The 17,249-nt window shown below is 39.9% G+C and overlaps 1 non-coding gene across 1 annotated transcript; it reads left to right on the top strand.

The window, feature by feature from the left end:
• The first annotated feature begins 1,775 nt into the window (after positions 1–1,775).
• LOC112798509 (small nucleolar RNA R71) lies at positions 1,776–1,883 on the top strand. The gene has a single exon (XR_003200119.1). It is a non-coding gene; the product is annotated as a small nucleolar RNA R71 (small nucleolar RNA).
• Positions 1,884–17,249: the final 15,366 nt, after the last annotated feature.

Raw genomic sequence — 17,249 nt, 5'->3', positions numbered from 1 at the left:
ATAAATATAACATTGGATTGCCTCCCAACAAGCGCTTCTTTAATGTCAGTAGCTTGACAGTGGGCTCTCATGGAGCCTCATAGATACTCAGAGCAATTTTGGAACCTCCTAAAACCAAACTTAGAGTTTGAATATGGGGGTTCAACACCAAACTTAGAATTTGGTTGTGGCCTCCCAACACCAAACGTAGAGTTTGACTGTGGGGGCTTTGTTTGACTCTGTTTTAAGAGAAGCTCTTCATGCTTCCTCTCCATGGTGACAGAGGGATATCCTTGAGCCTTAAACACAAAGGATCCTTCATTCACTTGAATGATCAATTCTCTTCTGTCCACATCAATCACAGCCTTTGCTGTGGCTAGGAAGGGTTTGCCAAGGATGATGGATTCATCCATGCACTTCCCAGTTTCTAGGACTATGAAATCAGCAGGGATGTAATGGTCTTCAATCTTTACCAAAACATCCTCTACAAGCCCATAAGCTTGTTTTCTTGAATTGTCTGCCATCTCTAGTGAGATTCTTGTAGCTTGTACCTCAAAGATCCCCAGCTTCTCCATTACAGAGAGAAGCATGAGGTTTACACTTGACCCTAGGTCACACAAGGCCTTCTTGAAGGTCATGGTGCCTATGGCACAAGGTATTGAGAACTTCTCAGGATCTTGTCTCTTTTGAGGTAATTTCTGCCTAGACAAGTCATCCAATTCTTTGGTGAGCAAAAGGGGTTCATCCTCCCAAGTCTCATTACCAAATAACTTGTCATTTAGCTTCATGATTGCTCCAAGGTATTTAGCAACTTGCTCTTCAGTGACAAACTCATCCTCTTCAGAGGAAGAATACTCATCAGAGCTCATGAATGGTAGAAGTAAATCCAATGGAATCTCTATGGTCTCTGTGTGAGCTTCAGATTCCCATTGTTCCTCATTAGGGAACTCATTAGAGGCCAGTGGACGTCCATTGAGGTCTTCCTCAGTGGCGATCACTGCCTCTTCCTCCTCTCCAAGTTCGGCCATGTGGGTCATGTTAATGGCCTTGCATTCTCCTTTTGGATTCTCTTCTGTATTGCTTGGAAGAGTTCTAGGAGGGAGTTCAGTAATTTTCTTGCTCAGCTGTCCCACTTGTGCCTCCAAGTTTCTAATGGAGGACCTTGTTTCAGTCATGAAACTTTGAGTGGTTTTGATTAGATCAGAGACCATGGTTGCTAAGTCAGAGTGGCTCTGCTTAGAATTCTCTGTCTATTGCTGAGAAGATGATGAAAAAGGCTTGCCATTGCTAAACCTGTTTCTTCCACCATTATTGTTGTTGAAACCTTGTTGAGGTCTCTGTTGATCCTTCCATGAGAGATTTGGATGATTTCTCCATGAAGAATTGTAGGTGTTTCCATAGGGTTCTCCCATGTAATTCACCTCTTCCATTGAAGGGTTCTCAGGATCATAAGCTTCTTCTTCAGATGAAGCGTCCTTCGTACTGCCTGGTGCAGCTTGCATTCCAGACAGACTTTGAGAAATCATATTGACTTGTTGAGTCAATATTTTGTTCTGAGCCAATATGGCATTCAGAGTATCAATCTCAAGAACTCCTTTCTTCTGACTTGTCCCATTGATCACAGGATTCCTTTCAGAAGTGTACATGAATTGGTTATTTGCAACCATTTCAATTAGTTCTTGAGCTTCTGTAGGCATCTTCCTCAGATGAAGAGATCCTCCAGCAGAGCTATCTAATGACATCTTGGACAGCTCAGACAGACCATCATAGAAGATACCTATGATGCTCCATTCAGAAAGCATGTTAGAGGGACAATTTCTGATCAATTGTTTGTATCTTTCCCAAGCTTCATAGAGGGATTCACCTTCCTTCTGTCTGAAGGTTTGGACTTCCACTCTAAGCTTACTCAATTTTTGAGGTGGAAAGAACTTTGCCAAGAAGGCAATGACTAGCTTTTCCCAAGAGTTCAGGCTTTCTTTAGGTTGTGAGTCCAACCATATCCTAGCTCTGTCTCTTACAGCAAAAGGGAATAGCATAAGTCTGTAGACCTCAGGGTCAACCCCATTAGTCTTGACAGTGTCACAGATTTGCAAGAATTCAGATAAAAACTGATGAGGATCTTCCAATGGAAGTCCATGGAACTTGCAATTCTGTTGCATTAGAGAAACTAATTGAGGCTTAAGCTCAAAGTTGTTTGCTCCAATGGCAGGGATAGAGATGCTTCTCCCATAGAAGTCGGGAGTAGGTGCAGTAAAGTCACCCAGCACCTTCCTTGCATTGTTGGCATTGTTGTTGTTTTCGGCTGCTATGTCTTCTTCTTTGAAGATTTCTGTTAGGTCCTCTATAGAGAGTTGTGCCTTAGCTTCTCTTAGCTTTCGCTTCAAGGTCCTTTCAGGTTCAGGGTCAGCCTCAACAAGAATGCTTTTGTCTTTGCTTCTACTCATATGAAGGAGAAGAGAACAAGAAAATATGGAATCCTCTATGTCACAGTATAGAGATTCCTTGAGGTGTCAGAGGAAAAGAAAAATGGAAGGAAGAGGTAGAAAATTCGAACTTATCAAGGAAAGATGGAGTTCGAATTGTGCATTGAGGAGTAGTGTTAGTCCATAAATAGAAGGATGTGAGAAGAGGGGAAGAAATGTTCGAAAATTAAGTAAAAGATTTTAAAAACATTTTGAAAAACACTAATTGATTTTCGAAAACCAAGAGTGGAAAATAAATCAAGTGATTTTTGAAAAAGATTTTGAAATTAAAAATAAAAAAGGTACGATTGAAAACCATTTTGAAAAAGATGTGAGAAAAATATATGATTGAAAAGATATAGTTTTAAAAAGATATGGTTGAGAAGATATGATTTGAAAAACAATTTAAAAATATTTGATTTTAAAAATTAATGACTTGGCTAACAAGAAAAGATATGATTCAAACATTAAACCTTTCTCAACAGAAAAGGCAACATACTTGAAATGTTGAATCAAATCATTAATTGTTAGCAAGTATTTTTGAAAAAGGAAAGAAATTGATTTTGAAAACATATGATTGAAAATATATGATTTGAAAAATTTTGAAAACTTGAAAAAAAATTTGAATTAAAAACAAAATCTTTCCTTCTTGTGCCATCCTGGCGTTAAACGCCCAGAATGGTGCACATTCTGGCGTTTAACGCCCAAAGCTCTACCCTTTTGGGCGATAAACGCCCAGCCAGGCACCCTGGCTGGCGTTTAAACGCCAGTTTGCCTTCCTCACTGGGCGTTTTGAATGCCCAGCTTTTTCTGTGTAATTTCTCTGCTGAATGTTCTGAATCTTCAATTCTCTGTATTATTGACTTGAAAAGACACAAATTAAAAATTTTTTTGGATTTTTAATGATGAGGAAAAATCAAAATGCAACTAAAATCAAATAAACAATGCATGCAAGACACCAAACTTAGAAGTTTGTATACTACTGACACTAACAAATTGAGAATGCATATGAGAAACAACAAAACACACAAAACAAGAGAATTTAAAGATCAGAGCAAGTAAATCATCAAGAACAACTTGAAGATCACTGAAGACACATGATAAATGCAAGAAGAACAGAAACATGCAATTGACACCAAACTTAAAATGAGACACTAGATTCAAACAAGAAATATTTTTGGTTTTTATGATTTTGTAATTTTTTTGGTTTTTTTTCGAAAATTATGTGGAAAAAGAAAATAAAGAGATTCAAAATTTTTAATAAGAATTCCAGGAATCATGCAATGTTAGTCTAAATCTTCAGTCTAAAGGAATTAGACATGGCTAACCAAGCTTCAGCAGGACATTACATTCAAGAGCTAAATTGATGAAGATCAATCAGCTTTGGTGATGATAAGAACATCACTGATGAGCGGATAATTTATACGCTTTTTGGCATTGTTTTCATATAGTTTTTAGTAAGTTTGAGCTACTTTTAGGGATGTTTTCATTAGTTTTTATGTTAAATTCACATTTCTGGACTTTACTATGAGTTTGTGTGTTTTTCTGTGATTTCAGGTAAATTCTGACTGAAATTGAGGGATTTGAGCAAAACTCTGAAGAAGGCTAACAAAAGGACTGCTGATGCTGTTGGATTCTGACCTCCCTGCACTCGAAATGGATTTTCTGGAGCTACAGAACTCCAATTGGCGCGCTCTCAACGGCGTTGGAAAGTAGACATCCAGAGCTTTCCAGCAATATATAATAGTCCATACTTTATTCGAAGAATGACGACGTAACTTGGCGTTGAACGCCAAGTACACGCTGCTGTCTGGAGTAAAACGCCAGAAAAACGTCATGATCCGGAGTTGAACGCCCAAAACACGTCATAACCTGAAGTTTGACGCCAAGAAATGCCTCTACACGTGAATTCATCAAGCTCAGCCCAAGCACACACCAAGTGGGCCCCGGAAGTGGATTTATGCATCAATTACTTACTCATGTAAACCCTAGAAGCTAGTCTAGTATATATAGGACATTTATCTATTGTATTAGACATCTTTTGACCATCTTTTGACCACTTTAAGTCTTTCATTATTCGGTCACTTGATCATGGAGAGGGCTGGCCATTCGGCCATGCCTGAACCTTTTGCTTATGTATTTTCAACGGTGGAGTTTCTGCACACCATAGATTAAGGGTGTGGAGCTCTGCTGTACCTCAAGTATTAATGAAATTCTATCTTCTTTTATTCAATTCTCTCTTATTCTTATTCCAAGATATTCATTCGTACCCAAGAACATGATGAATGTAATGAGTTCAATTACCCTCATTATTATTCTCACTTATGAACGCGAGTGATTGACAACCACTTACGTTCTACATGCAACAGAGCTTGAATGCGTATCTCTTAGATTCCCCAACAGAATCTTCGTGGTATAAGTTAGATAGTTGGCGGCATTCATCTGGATCCGGAAAGTCCAACCTTGTCTGTGGTGTTCTGAGTAGGATCCTGGGAGTCCGGAAAGTCCAACCTTGTCTGTGGTGTTCCGAGTAGGATTCCGATCATGAATGACCGTGACGTGCTTCAAACTTTAACCTGCTGGGCGTTGGTGACAGACGCAAAAGAGGGATTCTATTCCAGTAGGAGCGGGAACCAACCGGTGATTAGCCGTACTGTGACAGAGTGCGTTAGCATAGTTTTCACTGCGAGGATGGGATGTAGCTATCAGCCATGGGTGATGCCTCCAGACTGGTTAGCTGTGCGAGTGACAGCCGCACAGGTTATTTCCCCGTGAGGAATGAAAGTAGCCACAGCTGATGGTGAACCCCTATACAAAGCTTGCCATGGAAAGGAGTAAGAAGGATTGAGTAGAAGAAGTAGGAGAGCAGGCGTCTAAGAGCTCTACAGCATCTCCATCCGCTTATCTGAAATTCCCACCAATGAATCTGCATAAGTGTTCTATCCCTTTTATTATTTATTTCTTTTTATTATTCCTATCCTCAAACCCATAAATAATGTTTAATTTGCCTGACTGAGATTTACAAGGTGACCATAGCTTGCTTCATGCCAACAATCTCTGTGGATTCGACCCTTACTCACGTAAGGTTATTACTTGGACGACCCAGTACACTTGCTGGTTAGTTGAACGAGATTGTGAAGAAAATAAACAATGCCCTCAGAGTATACATCTTTTATAAATCCAATTACAAGAAAAAAGGGAATCACAATTTCGTCCACCAAGTTTTTGGCGCCGTTGCCGGGGATTGTTCAAGTATGGACAACTGACGGTTCATCTTGTTGCTCAGATTAGGTAATTTTCTTTTCAAAAATCTTTTTCAAAATTTTTCTTTTATTTTTCGTTTTTCCAAAAATGTTTTTCGAAAAAAATCAATAAAAATACAAAAAAAAAAATTAGAAAATCATAAAAATCAAAAATATTTTGTGTTTCTTGTTTGAGTCTTGTGTTAATTTTTAAGTTTGGTGTCAAGTGCATGCTTTTAAAATTTTTCTTGCATTGTTTTCGAAAATTCATGCATTCATAGTGTTCTTCATGATCTTCAAGTTGTTCTTGACAAGTCCTCTTGCTTGATCTTGATGATTTCTTGTTTTGTGTCTTTTGTTGTTTTTCATGTGCATTTTTGCATTCATAATTTTCATGCATTAAAGATTTTCTAAGTTTGGTGTCTTGCATGTTTTCTTTGCATCAAAAATTTTTCAAAATTATGTTCTTGATGTTCATCATGATCTTCATAGTGTTCTTGGTGTTCATCTTGACATTCATAGCATTCTTGCATGCATCTTGTGTCTTGATCCAAAATTTTCATGTTTTGGGTCATTTTTGTGTTTTTCATTCAATATTTAAAAATCAAAAATATCTTTTCCTTATTTTCCTCTAAAATTTCGAAATTTTGGGTTGACTTGGTCAAAAATTTTTTAAAAATTAGTTGTTTCTTACAAGTCAAGTCAAAATTTCAATTTTAAAAATCTTATCTTTTCAAAATCTTTTTCAAAAATCATATCTTTTTCATTTTTTAGCATTTTCGAAAATTTCAAAAATATTTTTCAAAATATTTTCAAAACCTTTTTCTTATCTTTTTATCAAATTTTCGAAAATTATCTAACAATTAATGTGATTGGTTCAAAAATTTAAAGTTTGTTACTTTCTTGTTAAGAAAGGTTCAATCTTTAAATTCTAGAATCTTATCTTGTAGTTTCTTGTTAGTTAAGTAATTTTTAAAATTAAATCTTTTTTTCAAATATCTTTTTCAAATATATCTTTTCATCTTTTATCTTATCTTTTTCAAAAATTTTATCTTTTTCAAAATTTGATTTCAAAATATCTTATCTAACCTCCTATCTTCTTATCTTTTTCAAAATTTGATTTCAAATCTTTTTCAATCAACTAACTAACTCCTTGTTTGTTTCTTATCTTTTTCAAAACCACCTAACTACTTTTCCCTCTCTAAATTTTCGAAAATTCTCCCCCTCTTTTTCAAAAATTCTTTTTAATTGTTTTAAATTCTAATTTTAATCTCATCTCATCTTTAATTTTCGAAAATCACTAACCATTTTTTCAAAATTATTTTCGAAAATTTCTTTCTCTTCTCTTATTCTATTTAATTATTTAACTACTAACACTTCTCTTCACCTCTCTTCATCCGAATTCTTCTTCATCCTTCTTCATTCTTCTACATCTTTCTTCTTCTACTAACCTGAGGGAATCTCTATACTGTGACATAGAGGATTCCTTTTTCTTTTCTTGTTTTCTTCTCTTTCTTATGAGCAGGAACAAGGAAAAGGGCACTCTTGTTGAAGTTGATCCAGAACCTGAAAGGACTCTGAAGAGAAAATTAAGAAAAGCTAAATTACAACAATCTAGAAGCAACCTTTCAGAAATTTTCGAACAAGAGAAGGAGATGGCCGAAAATAATAATAATAATAATGCAAGGAGAATGCTTGGTGACTTCACAAAGCCAACATCCAAATTTGATGGAAGAAGCATCTCCATTCCTGCCATTGGAGCCAATAACTTTGAGCTTAAGCCTCAACTAGTTGCTTTGATGCAACAAAACTGCAAGTTTTATGGACTTCCATCTGAAGATCCTTATCAGTTCTTAACTGAATTCTTGCAAGTCTGTGATACTGTAAAGACGAATGGAGTTGATCCTGAAGTCTACAGACTCATGCTTTTCCCTTTTGCTGTAAGAGACAGAGCTAGAATATGGTTGGATTCACAACCTAAGGATAGCCTGGACTCCTGGGATAAGCTGGTCACTGCCTTCTTAGATAAATTCTTTCCTCCTCAAAAGCTGAGCAAGCTGAGAGTGGATGTTCAAACTTTCAAACAAAAAGATGGTGAATCTCTCTATGAAGCTTGGGAAAGATACAAGCAGCTGACCAAGAGATGTCCATCTGACATGTTTTCAGAATGGACCCTATTAGATATATTCTATTATGGTCTCTCTGAATTTTCGAAAATGTCACTGGACCATTCTGCAGGTGGATCTATTCACCTGAAGAAAACGCCTGAAGAGGCTCAAGAACTCATTGACATGGTTGCAAACAACCAGTTCATGTATACCTCTGAGAGGAATTCCGTGAATAATGGGGTCCCTCAGAAGAAGGGAGTTCTTGAAATTGATGCTCTGAATGCCATACTGGCTCAGAACAAAGTGTTGACTCAACAGGTCAACATGATCTCTCAAAATCTGAATGGATTGCAACATGCATCCAACAGTACTAGAGAGGTAGCTTCTGAAGAAGCTTATGATCCTGAGAACCCTGCCATGGCAGAGGTTAATTATCTGGGTGAACCATATGGAAATACCTATAACCCATCATGGAGAAATCATCCAAATTTCTCCTGGAAGGATCAACAAAAACCTCAACAAGGTTTTAACAATGGTGGACGCAATAGGCTGAATAATAGTAAGCCATATCCATCATCTTCTCAGCAACAGACAGAGAACTCTGAACAAAATAATTCTAATTTAGCTAATATAGTCTCTGATCTGTCAAAGGCCACCTTCAGTTTCATGAATGAAACAAGATCCTCCATTAGAAATTTGGAGGCACAAGTAGGCCAGCTGAGTAAGAAAGTTATTGAAACTCCTCCCAGTATTCTCCCAAGTAATACAGAAGAGAATCCAAAAGGAGAGTGCAAAGCCATTGACTTAGTCAACATGGCCGAAAGCACAAAGGAGGAGGAGGACGAAAATCCTAGTGAGAAAGAACTCCTGGGACGTCCTCCAAGCAAGAAGGAGCTTCCTAATAAAGATCCTGAGGAATCTGAGGCTCACACAGAGACCATAGAGATTCCACTAAATCTCCTTCTGCCATTCATGAGCTCTGACTATTATTCATCCTCTGAGGAGGATGAAGATGTGACTAGTGAGCAAGTTGCTCAATATCTAGGAGCCATCATGAAACTGAATGCCAAGCTGTTTGGTAATGAGACTTTGGAAAGTAAACCTCCCTTCCTCATTAGTGATTTAGATACTTGGATTCAGGAAACTCTACCTCAAAAGAAACAAGATCCTGGCAAGTTCTTAATACCTTGCACCATTGGCACCATGAGCTTTGAAAAAGCTCTGTGTGACCTTGGGTCAGGAATAAATCTGATGCCACTCTCTGTGATGGAGAAGCTAGGGATCATTGAGGTACAACCTGCCTTGTTCTCATTACAATTGGCAGATAAGTCCATAAGACAAGCTTATGGAACAGTAGAGGACGTGCTAGTAAAGGTTGAAGGCCTTTACATCCCTACTGACTTTATAATCCTAGATACTAGGAAGGAAGATGATGAATGCATCATCCTAGGAAGACCTTTCCTAGCCACAGCAGAAGCTGTGATAGATGTCAACAGAGGAGAGTTAGTCCTTCAATTGAATGGAGAATACCTTGTGTTTCAAGCACATGGCAATCCCTCTGTGACAAAAGAGAGTAAGCATGAAGAGCTTCTCTCAGTTCAAGGTCAAGAAGAGCCCACACAGTCAAACTCTAAGTTTGGTGTTGTGAAGCCACAACCAAACTCTAAGTTTGGTGTTCAAGCCCCATATCCAAACTCCAAGTTTGGTGTTGGGACTAGACAACATTGACTTGATTGCTCTGTGGCTCCATGAGAGCCACTGTCAAGCTATTGACATTAAAGAAGCGCTTGTTGGGAGGCAACCCAATTTTATTTATCTAATTTTATTTTATTTTGTTTCTTTGTTATTTTTGTGTTTAATTAGGTACATGATCATGAGGAGTCACGAAAAAAAATCAAAAAAAATTAAAAACAGAGTAAAAAACAGAAGAAAAAAATTTTTCACCCTGGAGGACGCACGGGCCGGCGTTCAGCGCCCAGAAGATGCATCTGGCGGGCGTTCAACGCCAGAACAGAGCATCTTCCTGGCGCTGAACGCCCAAAACAAGCAACATCCTGGCGTTTAACGCCAGGATGCGCACGCAGAGGACAATCTGGCGCTGAACGCCAGAAACAAGCTTGAAGCTGGCGTTCAACGCCAGAATCAAGCATCACATGGGCGTTTAACGCCCAGAACATGCACCAATGGGCGTTTGAACGCCAGAATGGTGCATGAAGGCAATTTACACGCCTATAGGGTGAAGGAATGGTATTTCTTTTCACCTCAGGACCTGTGGACCTGACAGGATCCCCACCTCAGGACCTGTGGACCCCACAGGATCCCCACCTACCTTTTCTTTTAATCCTATTCACACTCTCCTAATCCAAATCTCATTCTCAATGTCACCCTTCCCAAAAACCTTCACCAATCACATCAATTTCTCTTCCCAATTACCCCATGCACCATTCACATCAACCTCCTCTTCCCCATAAACCCCACCTACCCCCATTACATTCAAATTCAATTTCCCACCCATTCCCACCCAAAATGGCCGAAACCTAACCCTCCCCCCTCCCTATAAATACCTCCCTTTTCTTCTTCATTTTCACACAACATAACCCCTTCTTCTCTACATAGCCGAACCCCCCTTCTCCCTCTCTACTCACATTTTCTTCTTCTTCTTCTTCTACTCTTCTTTTCTTTTTGCTCGAGGACGAGCAAATTTTAAGTTTGGTGTGGTAAAAAGCCTAGCTTTTTATTTTTTTCACCATCAATGGCACCCAAGACCGGAGTTTCCTCAAGAAAAGGAAAAGGGAAGGTAAAAGCTTCCACTTCCGAATCATGGGAAAAGGAGAGATTCATCTCCAAGAGCCACCAAGACCACTTCTATGATGTTGTGGCAAAGAAGAGGGTGATCCCTGAGGTCCCCTTCAAGCTCAAAAAGAATGAGTATCCGGAAATCCGACATGAGATCCAAAGAAGAGGGTGGGAAGTCATAACCAACCCCATGCAACAAGTCGGATTATCGATGGTTCAAGAGTTCTATACTAATGCATGGATCACTAGGAACCATGATCAAAGTATGAACCCGAATCCAAAGAACTATCTCACAATGGTTCGGGGGAAATACTTAGATTTCTGTCCGGAAAATGTGAGGTTGGCGTTTCATCTACCCATGATGCAAGGTGATGAACGCCCCTACACAAGGAGGGTCAACTTCAATCAAAGGTTGGACCAAGTCCTAATGGACATTTGTGTGGAAGGCGCCCAATGGAGAGTAGACTCCAAAGGCAAACCAGTCCAACTAAGAAGACTGGACCTCAAGCCTGTAGCTAGAGGATGGCTGGAGTTTATCCAAAGATCCATCATCCCTACAAGCAACCGATCTGAAGTTACTGTGGATCGGGCAATCATGATTCATAGCATCATGATTGGAGAGGAAGTAGAGGTTCATGAAGTCATAGCCAATGAACTCTACAAAATAGCTGACAAGCCTTCATACATGGCACGGCTAGCCTTCCCCCACCTCATATGCCATCTATGTTATTCAGCTGGAGTTATCATAGATGGAGATGTCTCCATTGAAGAAGACAAGCCCATCACCAAGAAAAGGATGGAGCAAACAAGGGAAGTTCCTCACGGCCCCCAAGGAGAACATGAGGAAGTTCATCAACAAATGCCTCATGGAATGCACTTTCCTCCCAACAACTATTGGGAGCAACTCAGTACCTCCTTAGAAGACTTGAGCCAAAACGTGGAACAACTAAGGGTGGAACACCATGAACACGCCCTCACTCTTCAAGAAATAAGAGAAGATCAAAGAGCTATGAGAGAGGAGCAACAAAGGCAAGGAAGGGACATAGAAGAGTTGAAGAACATCATTGGTCCTTCAAGAAGAAGACGCCACTAGAGGTGGATTCATTCCTTGTTCTTTATTTTCTTTCTGTTTTCGGTTTTTAAGTGTTATGTTTATCTATGTTTTTGTGTCTCTACTTCATGATCATTAGTGTGTAACCATGCCTTAAAGCTATGAATAAAATCCATTAGTCTTTCACCTCTCTTAGAAGAAAAATGTTTTAATTCAAAAGAACAAGAAGTACATAATTTTCGAAATTATTAGTGAATTTAATTTAATTATATTGATGTGGTGGCAATAATTTTTGTTTTCTGAATGAATGCTTGAACAGTGCATATTTTTTGATCTTGTTGTTTATGAGTGTTAAAATTGTTGGCTCTTGAAAGAATGATGAACAAAGAGAAATGTTATTGATGAACTGAAAAATTCATGAATTGATTCTTGAAGCAAGAAAAAGCAGTGAAAAAAAAAAAGTGGCGAAAAAAAAAAATAGAAAGAAAAAGCAAGCAGAAAAAGCCAATAGCCCTTAAAACCAAAAGGCAAGGGTAGCAAGGATCCAAGGCTTTGAGCATCAATGGATAGGAGGGCCCAAGGAAATAAAATCCAGGCCTAAGCGGCTAAATCAAGCTGTCCCTAACCATGTGCTTGTGTCATGAAGGTCCAAGTGAAAAGCTTGAGACTGAGTGGTTAAAGTCGTGATCCAAAGCAAAAGAGTGTGCTTAAGAGCTCTGGACACCACTAACTGGGGACTTTAGCAAAGCTGAGTCACAATCTGAAAAGGTTCACCCAGTTATGTGTCTGTGGCATTTGTGTATCCGGTGGTAATACTGGAAGACAAAGTGCTTAGGGCCACAGCCAAGACTCATAAAGTAGCTGTGTTCAAGAATCAACATGCCTAACTAGGAAAGTCAATAACACTATCTGAAATTCTAAGTTCCTAGAGAAGCCAATCACTCTAAACTTCAAAGGAAAAAGTGAGATGCCAAAACTGTTCAGAAGCAAAAAGCTACAAGTCCCGCTCATCTAATTAAATTAATATTCATTGATATTTTGGACTTTATAGTATATTCTCTTCTTTTTATCCTATTTGATTTTCAGTTGCTTGGGGACAAGCAACAATTTAAGTTTGGTGTTGTGATGAGCGGATAATTTATACGCTTTTTGGCATTGTTTTCATATAGTTTTTAGTAAGTTTGAGCTACTTTTAGGGATGTTTTCATTAGTTTTTATGTTAAATTCACATTTCTGGACTTTACTATGAGTTTGTGTGTTTTTCTGTGATTTCAGGTAAATTCTGACTGAAATTGAGGGATTTGAGCAAAACTCTGAAGAAGGCTAACAAAAGGACTGCTGATGCTGTTGGATTCTGACCTCCCTGCACTCGAAATGGATTTTCTGGAGCTACAGAACTCCAATTGGCGCGCTCTCAACGGCGTTGGAAAGTAGACATCCAGAGCTTTCCAGCAATATATAATAGTCCATACTTTATTCGAAGAATGACGACGTAACTTGGCGTTGAACGCCAAGTACACGCTGCTGTCTGGAGTAAAACGCCAGAAAAACGTCATGATCCGGAGTTGAACGCCCAAAACACGTCATAACCTGAAGTTTGACGCCAAGAAATGCCTCTACACGTGAATTCATCAAGCTCAGCCCAAGCACACACCAAGTGGGCCCCGGAAGTGGATTTATGCATCAATTACTTACTCATGTAAACCCCAGAAGCTAGTCTAGTATATATAGGACATTTATCTATTGTATTAGACATCTTTTGACCATCTTTTGACCACTTTAAGTCTTTCATTATTCGGTCACTTGATCATGGAGAGGGCTGGCCATTCGGCCATGCCTGAACCTTTTGCTTATGTATTTTCAACGGTGGAGTTTCTGCACACCATAGATTAAGGGTGTGGAGCTCTGCTGTACCTCAAGTATTAATGAAATTCTATCTTCTTTTATTCAATTCTCTCTTATTCTTATTCCAAGATATTCATTCGTACCCAAGAACATGATGAATGTAATGAGTTCAATTACCCTCATTATCATTCTCAATTATGAACGCGCGTGATTGACAACCACTTACGTTCTACATGCAACAGAGCTTGAATGCGTATCTCTTAGATTCCCCAACAGAATCTTCGTGGTATAAGTTAGATAGTTGGCGGCATTCATCTGGATCCGGAAAGTCCAACCTTGTCTGTGGTGTTCTGAGTAGGATCCTGGGAGTCCGGAAAGTCCAACCTTGTCTGTGGTGTTCCGAGTAGGATTCCGATCATGAATGACCGTGACGTGCTTCAAACTTTAACCTGCTGGGCGTTGGTGACAGACGCAAAAGAGGGATTCTATTCCAGTAGGAGCGGGAACCAACCGGTGATTAGCCGTACTGTGACAGAGTGCGTTAGCATAGTTTTCACTGTGAGGATGGGATGTAGCTATCAGCCATGGGTGATGCCTCCAGACTGGTTAGCTGTGCGAGTGACAGCCGCACAGGTTATTTCCCCGTGAGGAATGAAAGTAGCCACAGCTGATGGTGAACCCCTATACAAAGCTTGCCATGGAAAGGAGTAAGAAGGATTGAGTAGAAGGAGTAGGAGAGCAGGCGTCCAAGAGCTCTACAGCATCTCCATCCGCTTATCTGAAATACCCACCAATGAATCTGCATAAGTGTTCTATCCCTTTTATTATTTATTTCTTTTTATTATTCCTTTTTATTTCTTTATTCCAATAATCACAATTACCCTTTAATCTCCCTAACTGAGATTTACAAGGTGACCATAGCTTGCTTCATACCAACAATCTCTGTGGATTCGACCCTTACTCACGTAAGGTTATTACTTGGACGACCCAGTACACTTGCTGGTTAGTTGAACGAGATTGTGAAGAAAATAAACAATGCCCTCAGAGTATACATCTTTTATAAATCCAATTACAAGAAAAAAAGGGAATCACAATTTCGTCCACCATGAACCCATTTGCTCACCAAAGAGCTGGATGACTTGTCTAGGCAGAAATTACCTCAAAAGAGACAGGACCCTGGAAAGTTCTCAATACCTTGTACAGTAGGCACGATGACCTTTAAGAAGGCTCTGTGTGACCTAGGGTCAAGCATAAACCTCATGCGCCTCTTTGTAATGGAAAAGCTAGGGATCTTTGAGGTGCAAGCTGCAAAAATCTCACTAGAGATGGCAGACAATTCAAGAAAACAAGCTTATGGACTTGTAGCGGATGTTCTGGTAAAAGTTGAAAACCATTACATCCCTGCTGATTTCATAGTCCTAGAGACTGGAAAGTGCATAGATGAATCCATCATCCTTGGCAGACCCTTCCTAACCACAGCAAAAGCTATGATTGATGTTGACAGAGGAGAATTGATCATTCAAGTGAATGAAGAATCCCTTGTGTTTAAGACTCAAGGATATCCCTCTGTACACATGGAGAGGAAGCATGAAGAGCTTCTCTCAAAACAGAGTCAAACAGAGCCTCCACAGTCGAACTCTAAGTTTGGTGTTGGGAGGCCACAATGAACTTCTAAGTTTGGTGTTGAACCCCCACATTCAAACTCTAAGTTTGGTGTTGGGAGGTTCCAACATTGCTCTGAGTACCTGTGAGGCTCCATGAGAGCCCACTGTCAAGCTACTGACATTAAAGAAGCGCTTGTTGGGAGGCAACCCAATGTTACATTTATCTATTTTCCTTTGTTATTTTATGTTTTCTATAGGTTGATGATCATGAGAAGTCACAAAATCAATTGAAAAAGCAAAAACAGAATGAAAAACAGAAAGAAAAACAGCACACCCTGGAGGAAAACTTGCTGGCATTTAAACGCCAGTAAGGGCAGCAAATGGGCGTTTAACGCCCAGTCTGGCACCATTCTGGGCGTTTAACGCCAGAAAGGGACACCAGACTGGCGTTAAATGCCAGGAAAGGGCAAGAAGTTGGCGTTAAACGCCAAAAATGGGCACCAGCCCGGCATTTAACACCAGCATTGGCATAAAGAGCATTTTTGCTCGCCACTTGGTGCAAGGATGAATTTTCCTTGACACCTCAGGATCTGTGGACCCCATAGGATCCCCACCTACCCCACCACTCTCTCTCTTCTTCACCCATTCACCAATCACCTCAACACCTTTTCCCCAAAAACCCCTCACCTATCAAATCCCACTATTCTCTTCACCACTCACATCCATCCTTCATAAAACCCCACCTACCTCACCGTTCAAATTCAAACCACTTTTCCTCCCAAACCCACCCATAATAGCCGAACCCTACACCCCCTCTCCACTCCTATATAAACCCATCTTCACTTCTTCATTTTCACACAACCTAAACATTACTTCTCCCCCTTGGCCGAACCACAAAGCCTCCTCCATCTCCTCTATTTCTTCTTCTACTCTCTTCTTTCTTCTTTTGCTCGAGGACGAGCAACCCTTCTAAGTTTGGTGTGGTAAAAGCATTGCTTTTTGTTTTTCCATAACCATTTATGGCATCTAAGGCCGGAGAAACCTCTAGAAAGAGGAAAGGGAAGGCAAAAGCTTCCACCTCCGAGTCATGGGAGATGGAGAGATTCATCTCAAGGGTGCATCAAGACCACTTCTATGAAGTCGTGGCCATGAAGAAGGTGATCCCCGAGGTCCCTTTCAAACTCAAAAAGAGTGAATTTCCGGAGATCCAACATGAGATCCAAAGGAGAGGTTGGGAAGTTCTTACCAACCCCATTCAACAAGTCAGAATCTTAATGGTTCAAGAGTTCTATGCTAATGCATAGATCACCAAGAACCATGATCAAAGTGTGAACCCAGACCCAAAGAATTGGCTTACAATGGTTCAGGGGAAATGCTTAGATTTTAGTCCGGAAAAAGTAAGGTTGGCATTCAACTTGCCCATGATGCAAGGAGATGAACACCCTTACACTAGAAGGGTCAACTTTGATCAAAGGTTAGACCAAGTCCTCATAGACATTTGCGAAGAGGGCGCTCAATGGAAGAGAGATTCAAGAGGGAAGCCAGTTCAACTGAGAAGGCATGACCTCAAGCCCGTGGCTAGGGGATGGTTGGAGTTTATCCAACGCTCAATCATTTCCACTAGCAACCGGTCCGAAGTTACTATAGACCGGGCTATCATGATTCATAGCATCATGATTGGAGAGGAAGTAGAAGTTCATGAGGTTATATCCTAAGAACTTTATAAGGTGGCGGACAAGTCCTCTACTTTGGCAAGGTTAGCCTTCCCTCATCTCATTTGTCACCTCTGTTATTCAGTCAAAATTGACATAAAGGGAGACACCCTCATTGATGAGGACAAGCCCATCACTAAGAAAAGGATGGAGCAAACAAGAGACCCCACTCATCATGAAATCCCTGAGATGCCCCAAGAGATGCACTTTCCTCCCTAAACTATTGGGAGCAAATCAACACCTCCCTAGGGAAATTGAGTTCCAACATGGGACAACTAAGGGTGGAGCACCAAGAACATTCCATCCTCCTCTATGAAATTAAAGAAGATCAAAGAATCATGAGAGAGGAGCAACAAAGGCAAGGAAGAGACATTGAGGAGCTCAAGCACTCCATAAGATCTTCAAGAGGAAGAACAAGCCGCCATCACTAAGGTGGACCCGTTCTTTAAC

The sequence above is a fragment of the Arachis hypogaea genome, chromosome 4, assembly GCF_003086295.3.
Source record: "Arachis hypogaea cultivar Tifrunner chromosome 4, arahy.Tifrunner.gnm2.J5K5, whole genome shotgun sequence".
In the NCBI taxonomy this organism is placed as follows: domain Eukaryota; kingdom Viridiplantae; phylum Streptophyta; class Magnoliopsida; order Fabales; family Fabaceae; genus Arachis; species Arachis hypogaea.
Note: the sequence above shows the minus strand (reverse complement) of the source record. Positions and strands in the feature narration are given on the sequence as shown.